Raw genomic sequence first — 12,064 nt, 5'->3', positions numbered from 1 at the left:
TGCCCGTCTCAGCCTCCCAAAGTGCTGGGATTACAGGCATGAGCCACCGCGCCCAGCCCATCAGTAATCTTTTAAAAATGTACTTATTATCTCATCTCATTTTCACTTAAGAGAATTTCCATGTTTGATAATTTTTTATTACTCACTGACAATCTCAAAAGGTTTTTTGTGGCCAGGCGTGGTGGCTCACGCCTGTAATCCCAGCACTTTGGGAGGCCGAGACTAGCGGATCACCTGAGGTCGGGAGTTGGAGACCATCCTGGCCAAGATGGCAAAACCCCATCTCTACTAAATATACAAAAATTAGTCGGGCCTGGTGGCAGGTGCCTGTAATCTCAGGTACTCGGGAGGCTGAGGTGGGAGAATTGCTTGAACCCTGGAGGCAGAGGTTGCAGTGAGCCGAGATCGTGCCACTGCACTCCAGCCTAGGCGACAGAGTGAGACTCTGTCTCAAAAATAAATAAATACATACATACATACATACATAAAAGGGTTTTTTTGTTTGTTTTTTGAGACAGGGTCTCACTCTGTTGCCCAGGCTGGAGTCCAGTGGTGCGATCATGGCTCATTGCAGCCTCCACCTCCCGGGCTCAAGCAATCCTCCCACCTTAGCCTCCTACCTTAGCCTCCCCAGTACAGGTGTGCGTCACCATGCCCGGCTAGTTTTTTGTATTTTTGGTGGAGACAGGGTTTCACCATGTTGGCCAGGCTGGTCTTGAACTCCTGAGCTCAGGCAATCCACCTACCTTGGCTTCCCAAAGTGATGGGATGACAGGCTTGAACTCCCAGCCAGCTGCTAGTTTTGAGTGGGGCCCAGAACAAGTGAAGGCTCTGCAGCAGGTGCAGGCTGTTGTTCAAGCTGCTCTGCCACTTGGTCACATGACCCAGCAGATCCAATGGTGCTTGACATGTCAGTGGCAGAGAGCGATGCTGGGTGGTGCCTTGGCAGGCCCGCATAGGAGAATCACAATGTAGACTTTTAGGATTTTGGTGCAAAGCCCTGACATTGTCTGCAGATAATTACTCTTATTATTATTATTATTATTTGTACTAATGTTTTATAACAATAGAGAGTAGCTGAAAATACTACATGCTAACACAGACAATATGATACACAACCTCGGGGGACAAGTTGGCAGGGAGCACGTGGCAGAGGCCACAGGTTTAGACTAAGAGCCTTTTGATGGACTGCTGAATGGATTGGATCTGCTGTTTCAGCTGTGAGCCTTCTTTGATGGTGACAGAACATGCCATGACAGGCCTGGAGACCCCACAGGCTCTCCCCAGGGCCTGCTTGGAGTGCACAAATATGAAGGGCACGTGCTTGTCTTCACACAGCAGTGGAGGTGCAGAATGATCTCCAGTGGCTCGGTGTCTGCAGCCATCACGATGAACTCAGAGATGCCCCTGTTAAGGGTTTTGATGGCCTCGTTGGCTCTTTTCTGAAGCTGCTTGTAGTTACACCACTAGCGAACGAATTCCGGTGGTTTCTTGGTGAGGTGGAACATCGGCGAGGGGCTAGGCCTTCAGATTCACATTGGCCTCAGCCATGGCTGTGGTTCCATGGGCTCAGCACTCCTAGGGCAGCGCAGCCGAGGTCTGAGAAGCACTCAGCTCCACCCGTACTCTTCTTTTGACAACCAGCTTTTGGCTTGCTACTGGACGGTATTAGGGACTGAATAATTAACCATGGCCCACCAAATTACTGCATGACCTGAGCTGCTCATCACAAACTCAGTGTTATCTGACCCACCAAGCCATAAAGTGAGGCATACAGAGTAGTACTCCATCATCATGCAATGACGGTGCAAAACTCACAGAATGAGCGGACTCACAGAATGCCTTATTCACCATTGTGGTGTTAGAGAAACCTCTGTTTACCAGGCCTCTGGTTTAATAAAACATGACCAGAGTGACTCTATCTTAAGGTAAGTAGCTAGGCACTCACAAGACACCTGTAAGGTTTCTATGGTCTGAAAATAGCCACATTCTAAGCTGACCACCAGTTACAATTGCAGAAATATTTATGGTCATACAGGACATCTCCCACCAAGCCTGCAGAATGTCCAGATGTCCTAAGAGTGCAACCCACTTTACTCAGACCGAACCTTAATGAGCAGGCTTAGGTTGAAGGATTAATGGTCACTGATAGCAACAATAGCCCTACCTTTAGTGAGCACATCTGCACATTCCAGGTTTAATTGTAGCTCCTTGAGAGTTTCTTTTTTTTTTTTTTTTTTTTTTTTGAGACGGAGTCTCGCTCTGTCGCCCAGGCTGGAGTGCAGTGGTGCGATCTCGGCTCACTGCAAGCTCCACCTCCCGGGTTCACGCCATTCTCCTGCCTCAGCCTCTCCGAGTAGCTGGGACTACAGGCGCCCACCACCACGCCTGGCTAATTTTTTTGTATTTTTAGTAGAGACGGGGTTTCACCGTGGTCTCGATCTCCTGACCTCGTGATCCGCCCGCCTCGGCCTTCCAAAGTGCTGGGATTACAAGCGTGAGCCACTGCGCCCGGCGGAGAGTTTCTTGTACAGCGTCCCTCCTCCTGCTTTCTGAGGATGCCTTACTCTGTAACAGAATAGATTCTGATAAACTTGCTTCTTTCGCTGTGCTCAGTGACTCACCTCAAATTCTTTCCTGTGTAAGATCTAAGAACCCTTTCTTGGAGCCTCTTTTTCCTGTAACAATGGCATTGCTTCTGATCAAAGAACCCACTATACAGTAAATGAGGTATACCGTGGGCCCATGCTCATGGTATTCATCGGTCATGCTGTGTTCTCCGTCATCCTACTGATTTTGGTTCTGTTTTTCTGGTGGAACTCAGACTGAGACAAACATATAGTGAAAGGTAAGTCTTCATTACCCCCTTGACTTGAAGTCCATGTTTCAGAGGAAGCCACTGCCGTTTCCTTGTGTATCCTTCTAGAGATATTTTCATTTTCATAAACATATTTGCATGTACACGTTATCAATTAAGAGTCAAGCTCTACAAAATTTGAAGAGGTTTATTCTGAGCCAAAAGTGAGTGATCACGGCCCACGGCACAGTCCCAAGAGGTCTAAGACCCTGTGCCCATGGTGGTGGGGCTACAGCTTGGTTTTATACTTTTTTTTTTAAGACAGAGTCTCACTCTGTTACCCAGGCTGGAGTGCAGTGGCGCAATCTCGGCTCACTGCAACCTCTGCCTCCCGGGTTCAAGCAATTCTCTGCCTCAGCCTCCTGAGTAGCTGAGATTACAGGCACCTGCCAACACGCCCGACTAATTTTTTTTTGTATTTTTAGTAGAGAAGGGGTTTCACCATCTTGGCCAGGTTGGTCTTGAACTCCTGACCTCGTGATCTTTCACTCGCATCGGTGTGAAGAGAACACCAAACAGGCTTCGTGTGAGCAACAAAGCTTTTTAATCACCTGAGTGCAGGCGGGCTGAGTCTGAAAAGAGGGTAAGCAAAGGGGAGATGGGGTGGGGCTGTTTTATAGGATTTGAGTAAGTAAAGGAAAATTACAGTCAAAGGGAGTTGTTCTCTGGCAGGCAGGGGTGGGGGGTCACAAGGTGCTCAGTGGGGGAGCTTTTTGAGCCAGGATGAGCCAGGAGAAGGAATTTCACAAGACAATGTCATCAGTTAAGGCAAGGACTGGCCATTTTCACTTCTTTTGTAGTGGAATGTCATCAGTTAAGGCAGAAACAGGCCATTTTCACTTCTTTTGTGATTCTTCAGTTAATTCAGGTCATCTGGGCATATATGTGCAGGTCACAGGGGATGCGATGGCTTAGCTTGGACCCAGAGGCCTGACATTCCTGCCTTCTTATATTAATAAGAAAAATAACATAAAATGGTATTGAAGTGTTGGGGCAGCGAAAAAAATTTTTTTGGGGGGCGGTGGCACGGAGAGATAATGGGCGATGTTTCTCAGGGCTGCTTCCAGCGAGATTAGGGGTGGTGTGGGAACCTAGAATGTGAGAGGTCAGGTTGAAGGAGGATTTTGTGGTAAGGGGTGATATTGTGAGATTGTTAGAAGGAGCATTTGTCATATAGAATGATTGGTGATGGCCCGGATACGGTTTTGGATGAATTGAGAAACTAAACAGAAGATACAAAGTCTGAATAAAAGAAGGAGAAAAATAGGTATTAAAGGACTAAGAACTGGGAGGACCTAGGACATCCAATTAGAGAAGCCCAAGGGAGTTCAGCGTAATTACTTGCTTGGTTGGCAAGTTTTTGGGCTCTATCCTTGAGTTTTTTTATGTTGTCATACACCAGGCCAGATTAATTTAGGTAAAAACAACACTCTTCATTTAAAAATATACAGAGTCCTCCTTTTTCAGCTTTGAGTAAGTCAAGGCCTCAGAGGCTTTGGAGGACAGCTAAAGAGTCACCTTGAGCCTGGAGGACTGATAAAGTTTGTGATATGTCTGTGATGCTAGCAGAGAAGTCATTAGAGAGGCTACGGAAGGTCATGACAGAGGTTGAAATGCCTGCTATCCCAGTACTGAGAGCAATAGTGGTGGCAGAAAGTCTTTTTTTTTTTTTTTTTTTTGAGTCAGAGTCTGGCTCTGTCCCCCAGGCTGGAGTGCAGTGGCACCATCTCGGCTCACTGCAAGCTCCGCCTCCCGGGTTCACACCATTCTCCTGCCTCAGCCTCCCGAGTAGCTGGGACTACAGGCGCCCGCCACCACGCCCAGCTAACTTTTTTTGTATTTTTAGTAGAGATGGGGTTTCACTATGTTGGTCAGGATGGTCTCGAACTCCTGACCTCGTGATCCGCCCACCTCGGCCTCCCCAAGTGCTGGAATTACAGGCGTGAGGCACCGCGGCCGGCCGGAGGCAGAGTCTTAAACCGACCATCAAGGGAATTAGTGGAATAACTCTTTTTTGTCGTGTCGGTGTCATGAGGGGAACAAGGAGCTTTTTGGTCCTATTTGCAAATTGAATTTTGGGAGTAAGGAAAACTAATGTGCATGTGCCTGTCCAATTAGCAGGTAGACACATGTAGGTAGAGGATCCACAGAGGAAGAAGAGACCTTGTGCGAGGCAAAACTGGAGATGCAAAGTAAAAAGATGAGAAGGAGTGCTGAAAGGGGTGTCTTGTACCTAGACTCCTAGGGATCCAGCTAGGGCGGCAGCCATCAGAGGTTGTAATGGGGACTGGTGGGGTAACTGCATAAAGGGGGACATTCGATTTTCATGGTGTATGAGAAAACCTTGAGTGTCTACCAGCAACCTTTCATGATGGGGTAACTGCGTAGAGGGGGAGGTTCAATTTTCATGGTGTGTGAGAAAACATCGAGTGTCTACCAGCAACCTTTCACGATGGGGTCACTGCGTAGAGGGGGACATTCGATTTTCATGGTGTTTGAGAAAACATCGAGTGTCTACCAGCAACCTTTCATGATGGGGTCACTGCGTAGAGGGGGACGTTTGATTTTCATGGTGCATGAGAAAACATCGAGTATCTACCAGCAACCTTTCTTGATGGGTCACTGCATAGAGGGGGACGTTCGATTTTCATGGTGCATGAGAAAACATCGAGTGTCTACCAGCAACCTTTCATGATGGGTCACTGCATAGAGGGGGATGTTCGATTTTCATGGTGTATGAGAAAACATCGAGTGTCTACCAGTAACCTTTCATGATGGGGTCACTGCATAGAGGGGGACGTTCGATTTTCTTTTTCTTTTTTTTTTTTTTTGAGACAGAGTCTCACTCTTTCGCCCAGGCCGGAGTGCAGTGGCGCTATCTCTGCTCACTGCAAGCTTCTCCTCCTGAATTCACGCCATTCTCCTGCCTCAGCCTCCCGAGTAGCTGGGACTACAGGAGCCCGCCACCACGTCAGGCTAAATTTTTGTATTTTTAGTAGAGACGGGGTTTCACCATGTTAGCCAGGATGGTCTCAATCTCCTGACCTCGTGATCCGCCCGCCTCGGCCTCCCAAAGTGCTGGGATTACAGGCATGAGCCACCGCGCCCGGCCTGGGACGTTCGATTTTCATGGTGTATGAGAAAACATCAAGTGTCTACCAGCAACCTTTCATGATGGGGTCACTGAGTAGAGGGGGACGTTCGATTTTCATGGCGTGTGAGAAAACATCGAGTGTCTACGAGCAACCTTTCACTGTTATTTACGGGGCTGGTTATAAGTAAACAAGAAGAGGGCCTGGGAGGAGAGTCTGATGAGCAAAGGGAAGGTAGCCAAGGATGGAGAGAAATACAGGGTAAATGTCTTCTTAAGCAATAATTACTGCTAATATTTTTAAGTTTGTCAGTATTGATAGAGGGCTTATCTGTAATATGGAGCTGAAAGGCTTCAATTGTTTCAGTGATGTGTGTAGTTAGGCTTTGGAGATGAAGAGTAAAGGAACATCGAGAAGGTAAAGGTTACCTAGGGGAATTTCAGTGGGTCTTTGCTGAGAGATACATAAAGGAGCGGCCTTGAGCAGAGTTTTGATTAAAGAGGCATAATGATGGAGGACCTTTGCGTAGTGAGGAAACCTCTTTCAGCCTATATAACAACATGGTGGTGCAGAATATGGAAGGCATATCTGGGGTCAGTGTAAATATTGACATGTAGTCCTTTTGCAAGAGTGAGGCTGCCGGGCATGGTGGCTCACGCCTGTAATCCCAGCACTTTGGGAGGCTGAGACGGGCAGATCACCTGAGGTCGGGAGTTCAAGACCAGCCTGATCAACATGGAGAAACCCTGTCTCTACTAAAAATACAAAATTAGCCGGGCGTGGTGGTGCATATGCCTGCCATCCCAGCTACTCGGGAGGCTGAGGCAGGAGAATTGCTTGAACCCAGGAGGCAGAGGTTGCCATGAGCCGAGATTGTACCATTGCACTCCAGCCTGGGCAACAAGAGCGAAACTCTGTCTCAAAAAAAAAAAAAAAAAAAAAAAAAAAAGAGTGAGGGCCCGAATTAAGGCAACTAGTTCGGCTTGCTGAGAGGTAGTGGATGGGGGCAGAGCGGTAGCCTCAATGATAGATGTGGAAGATATTATAGCATACCCTGCCTTTGCTGATGAGTGGCAACTAGACCTGGTGGAATTGCCATCAATAAACCAAATGCAATCAGGGTGAAGAACAGGAAAGAAGGAAATATGGGGAAATGGGGTGAATGTCAGGTGGATCAGAGAGATACAGTCATGAGGGTCAGGTGTGGTATCCAGAATAATGTGGGAGGCCAGAATGAAGTCCGGGCCAGGAGCAATGGTAATTGTGGGAGACTAAACAAAGAGTGAGTATAGCTGAAGGAGCTGGGGAGCAGAAAGTATATGCATCAGGTGTGAGGAAGAAAATAGATTTTGGAAGTTATGTGAGCTGTACAGAGTGAGTTGAGCATAGTTTGTGATTTTTGAGGGCCTCTAAAAGTATTAGGGCGGCGGCAGCTGCTGCATGGAGACATGATGGCCAGCCCAAAACAGTAAAGTCAAGTTGTTTGGACAAAAAGGCTACAGGACACGATCCCAGTCTTTCTGTAAGAATTCTGACAGTGCAGCCCTACACTTCAGCTGTGTGTAATGAAAAGGGTTGGGATGAGTCAGGGAGAGCTAGTGGGGCAGTCTCTAAAGCTGTCTTTAAGCAAAGGAAAGGAGAGTGGGGAAAGGATTTAGGATCTATGGGGTCAGCTAGGTTTCCTTTTGTGAGTTTATATAATGATTTTGTTAGAATGGCAAAATCACGTATCCAAAGTTGAACGTATCTAACCATGCCTAGGAAGGAAAGGAGTTGTTGTTTTGTGGATGCTGTTGGGGTTTGAGATATCAGTTGGACACGATCAGCAGGGAGAGCATGCGTGTTTTTATGAAGAATTATGGCAAGGTAGGTAACAGATGAAGAAATTTGAGCTTTGGAGGGGGATACCTGATATCCTTTGGAGAATAAATGTTGAAGGAGCAGGAGGGTGTCTTGTTGAGAAGATTCAAAGGAGGTGCTACAAAGAAGAAGGTCATCAATATATTGAATAAGGTGAGAAGCAGAAGGGAGGAAAGAAAGTAAATCATGAGAAAGAGCTTGGCTGAAGTAATGAGGGCTGTCCCTGAAACCTTGTGGCAGCACAGCCCAGGTAAGCTGCCAGGACTGATGGGTGTCAGGGTCAGTCCAGGTAAAAGCAAAGAGAGGCTGGGACGAGGGGTGCAGCAGAATAGTGAAAAAAGCATCTTTAAGATCAAGAATGGAATAGTGAGTTGTAGAGGAAGGTATTGAGGACAAAAGAGTGTATGGGTTGGGCACCACGGGGTGGCTAGGCAAAAGAATTTGGTTGATAAGGCACAGATCCTGAACTAACCTGTAAGACTTGTCTGGTTTTTGGACAGGTAAAATGGGGGAATTGTAAGGAGAGTTTATAGGTTTTAGAAGCCCATGCTGTAGCAGGCGAGTGATAACAGACTTTAATCCTTTTAAAGTGTGCCGCGGGATGGGATATTGGCATTGAGCGGGGTAAGGGTGATTAGGTTTTAAGGGGATAGTAATGGGCATGTGATCGGTTGCCAGGGAGGGAGTAGTGGTGTCCTTTATTTGTGGGTTAAGGTAGGGGGATACAAGAGGAGGATGCAAAAGAGGCTTTGGGTTGGGAAGAAGGGCGGCAATGAGATGTGGCTATAGTCCAGGAATCGTCAGGAAAGCAGATAATTTGGTTAAAATGTCTCGGCCTAATAAGGGAACTGGGCAGGTGGGGATAACTAAAAAAGAGTGCATAAAAGAATGTTGTCCAAGTTGGCACCAGAGTGGGGGAGTTTTAAGGGGTTTTGAAGATTGGATGTCAATACCCACAACAGTTATGGAAGCAAGGGAAGCAGGCCCTTGAAAAGAACGTAATGTGGAGAGGGTAGCCCCCGTATCGATTAAACAGGCGATGGACTTACCCACCACTGTGAGAGTTACCCAAAGCTCGGTGTCCATGATGGTCCAGGGGGCTTCCAAGGCGATCAGGCAGCATCTAAGCCAAGCAGATCTGGGAAGGAGTCAGTCAGAGAGTCTTGGGCTAGAGCTTTAGGGGCTCTAGGAGTGGCTGCCAGGAGAGCTGGGCAGTCTGATTTCCAGTGGGTCCCTGCACAGATGGGACATGGCTTGGGAGGAATCCCAGGCTGTGGGCATTCCTTGGCTCAGTGGCCAGATTTCTGGCACTTGAAGCAAGATCCTGATGGAGGAAGTCTTGTAGGAATGCTTGACTGCTGCAACTTAGGCATGTGTGGCTTAGGCATTTTGAAGTTCTCGTGTGCTGGAGGTGCAGCTGGGTTTTGTCTCACAGCAGAGGCAAGTAATTGTAACTCAGAAATGCATTGCCATCTGGCTGCCTCCTCCCTATTATTGTACACCTTGAAGGTGAGGTTGATTCATTCCTGTTGTGGGGTTTGAGGGCCAGATTCTAATTTTTGAAGTTTTTTCCTAATGTTAGGAGCGGATTGGGTGATAAAATGCATATTAAGAATAAGGCGGCCTTCTGGCCCCTCTGGGTCTAGGGTGGTAAATCGTCTGAGGGTTGCCCTAAGCGGGCCATGAACTGGGCTGGGTTTTCGTCTTTACCTTGAGTAGTTTCTTTAAGCTTGTCATAATTAACAGCTTTGTAAGCTGCCTTTTTAAGCCCTTCAACTAGGCAGGAAATCATGTAATCTTGCCTAGCTATACCTGGGGAATCTGCCTGATAGTTCCATTGGGGATCCTCTTGGGGAACTGCTTTAATGCCCTCCTGGAGGTCTAGCTCGTGAAGCTGGCAGTTATTAGCGTGAGATAGGGCTAGAGAAAAAACTCTTTCCCGTTCATCTGGGGAGAGGGTAGAAGTCAGGATGACATTTAAGTCACTCCAGGTTAAACTGTAGGACAGAGTTAGATATTGGAATTCCTGTATATATTTAGTGGGGTCTGAAGAGAAACAGCCTAAATGCTGACTGATCTGAGAGAGGTCTGATAGAGAAAAAGGTACATGTATCCTGACTATGCCTTCAGCTCCAGCCACCTCTCTAAGAGTAAATTGTTGGGCAGGTGGGGAAGAGCTAGTCAAGGAACTAAACTGTAAGCTGGAATGGGTGTGAGGAGGGGAGGTGACAGAAAGATTATAGGGTGGAGGAGCAGAGGCTGAGGAAGAATTAGGACTTAGCTTGGCCTGGCGACGAGCAGCCTGGGGAGGAGGGGAAAGGTCAGATGTGTCTGTAGAAAAGGAAGACTGGAAAGACTCAGTGACACTTGGGGTTGGGACTGAGGGGACAGGTGGGAGGGAAAGAAGGAGGATTTGGGAGGAATTGCATTGGGAACAGAGACTAGGGAGGGAACGAAGTGTGGAAAAATGCCTGGATGTAAAGCCCCTCAGACCATTTGCCTATTTTTTGACAAAAATTATTTAGGTCTTATAGGATGGAGAAGTCGAAAGTGCCGTTTTCTGGCTATTTAGAGCCATTGTCAAGTTTGTTTTGGGGCCAAGCAGTGTTGCAGAAGAAAACAAGGTGTTTAGGTTTTAGGTCAGGTGTGAGTTGAAGACGTTTTAAGTTTTTGAGAACACAGGCTAACAGAGAAGAGGGAGGAATGGAGGGTGGAAGTTTGCCCATAGTGAAGGAGGCAAGCCCAGAGAAGAGAGAGTAGAGACATGTAGAGAAGGGGGTGGGGGGTGCTTGCCCCCCAGGAAAGTGGAGAAAGGGTAGAGACATGGAGAGAAGGGGTCGGGGGGTTCTTGCCCCCCCAAAAAACGTTACTTGCCACTAAGGGTGAAGGACAAAGGCAGGCGTCCCTGCGTGGTCAGACACCTCTGAAACATGGGTGAATAATCAGGCAGGTGTCCCTGTGCGTTTAAACACCAAGGGAAGACTGTCTTCCCGAGTCTGTGACTGGCGCTGGAGTTTTGGGTTCACAGATAAAATGCATCTCCTTTGTCTCTACCAGAAAAGGAAAGGAACTGAAATTAAGAGTAGGGAGAGATTGAAGTGTGGCACCAAGATTGAAAGGAGAAAGAGTTTGAGGGATAGTGAGAGAGGTTGGAGAAGAGAGTAAAGAGAGGCTGCTTACCGGATTTAAAATTGGTGAGATGTTCCTTGGGCTGGTTGGTCTGAGGACCTGAGGTTGTAGGTGGATCTTTCTCATGGAGCAAAGAGTAGGACAGGAGATTGATCTCCCAAGGGAGGTCCCCCGATCCGAGTCAGGGCACCAAATTTCACTCACGTCCGTGTGAAGAGACCACCAAACAGGCTTTGTGTGAGCAATAAAGCTTTTCAATCACCGGGGTGCAGGCGGGCTGAGTCCAAAAAGAGAGTCAGCAAAGGGGAGATAGGGGTGGGGGGGCCGTTTTATAAGATTTAAGTAAGTAAAGGAAAATTACAGTCAAAGGGGTGTTGTTCTCTGGCAGGCAGGGGTGGGGGTCATAAGGTGCTCAATGAGGGAGCTTTTTGAGCCAGGAGAAGGAATTTCACAAGGTAATGTCATCAGTTAAGGCAAGAACCGGCCATTTTCACTTTTTTTGTGGTGGAATGTCATCAGTTAAGGCAGGAACAGGCCATTTTCACTTCTTTTGTGATTCTTCGGTTACTTCAGGCCATCTAGGCATATATATACGTGCAGGTCACAGGGGATACGATGGCTTAGCTTAGGTTCAGACGCCTGACATGATCCACCTGCCTCAGTCTCCCAAACTGCTGGGATTACAGGCATGAGCCACTGCGCCTGGCCGATTTTACACATTTTAGGGAGAAAGTTCATGGATGGATTCAAAGATTTTCTGATTGGCACTTGGTTGAGTTATTATCTAAAGACCTGGAATCAATAGAAAGGAGTGTCTGGGTTAAGCTAAAGGAGACCAAGGTTCTATTTTGTTATTATTATTTTCGACAGGGTCTCTGTTGCCCAGGCTGGATTGCAGTGGCACAATCTGTGGTTTCCCGCAGCCTTGTCCTCCTGGGCTCAAGCAATCTGCCCACCTCAGCCTCCTGAGTAGCTGGGACTATAGGTATGTACTGTCATCCCGCCCAGCTAAGACAGGGTCTCTGCAAGTTGCCCAGGATGGTCTGGAACTCCTGGGCTCAAGCAATCCACCCACCTGGGCCTCCCAAAGTGCTGGGATTACAGGTTTGAGCACCACCACCCTGGC

The 12,064-nt window shown here is 47.6% G+C and overlaps 1 pseudogene; it reads right to left on the bottom strand.

Moving 5' to 3' along the window:
- Positions 1 to 1,047: 1,047 nt before the first annotated feature.
- On the bottom strand, positions 1,048 to 1,551 carry LOC100606646 (annotated as a pseudogene).
- Between the last annotated feature and the right edge of the window lie 10,513 nt (positions 1,552 to 12,064).

This window comes from Nomascus leucogenys, chromosome 10 (genome assembly GCF_006542625.1).
Source record: "Nomascus leucogenys isolate Asia chromosome 10, Asia_NLE_v1, whole genome shotgun sequence".
NCBI classification, from domain to species: Eukaryota; Metazoa; Chordata; class Mammalia; order Primates; family Hylobatidae; genus Nomascus; species Nomascus leucogenys.
Note: the sequence above shows the minus strand (reverse complement) of the source record. Positions and strands in the feature narration are given on the sequence as shown.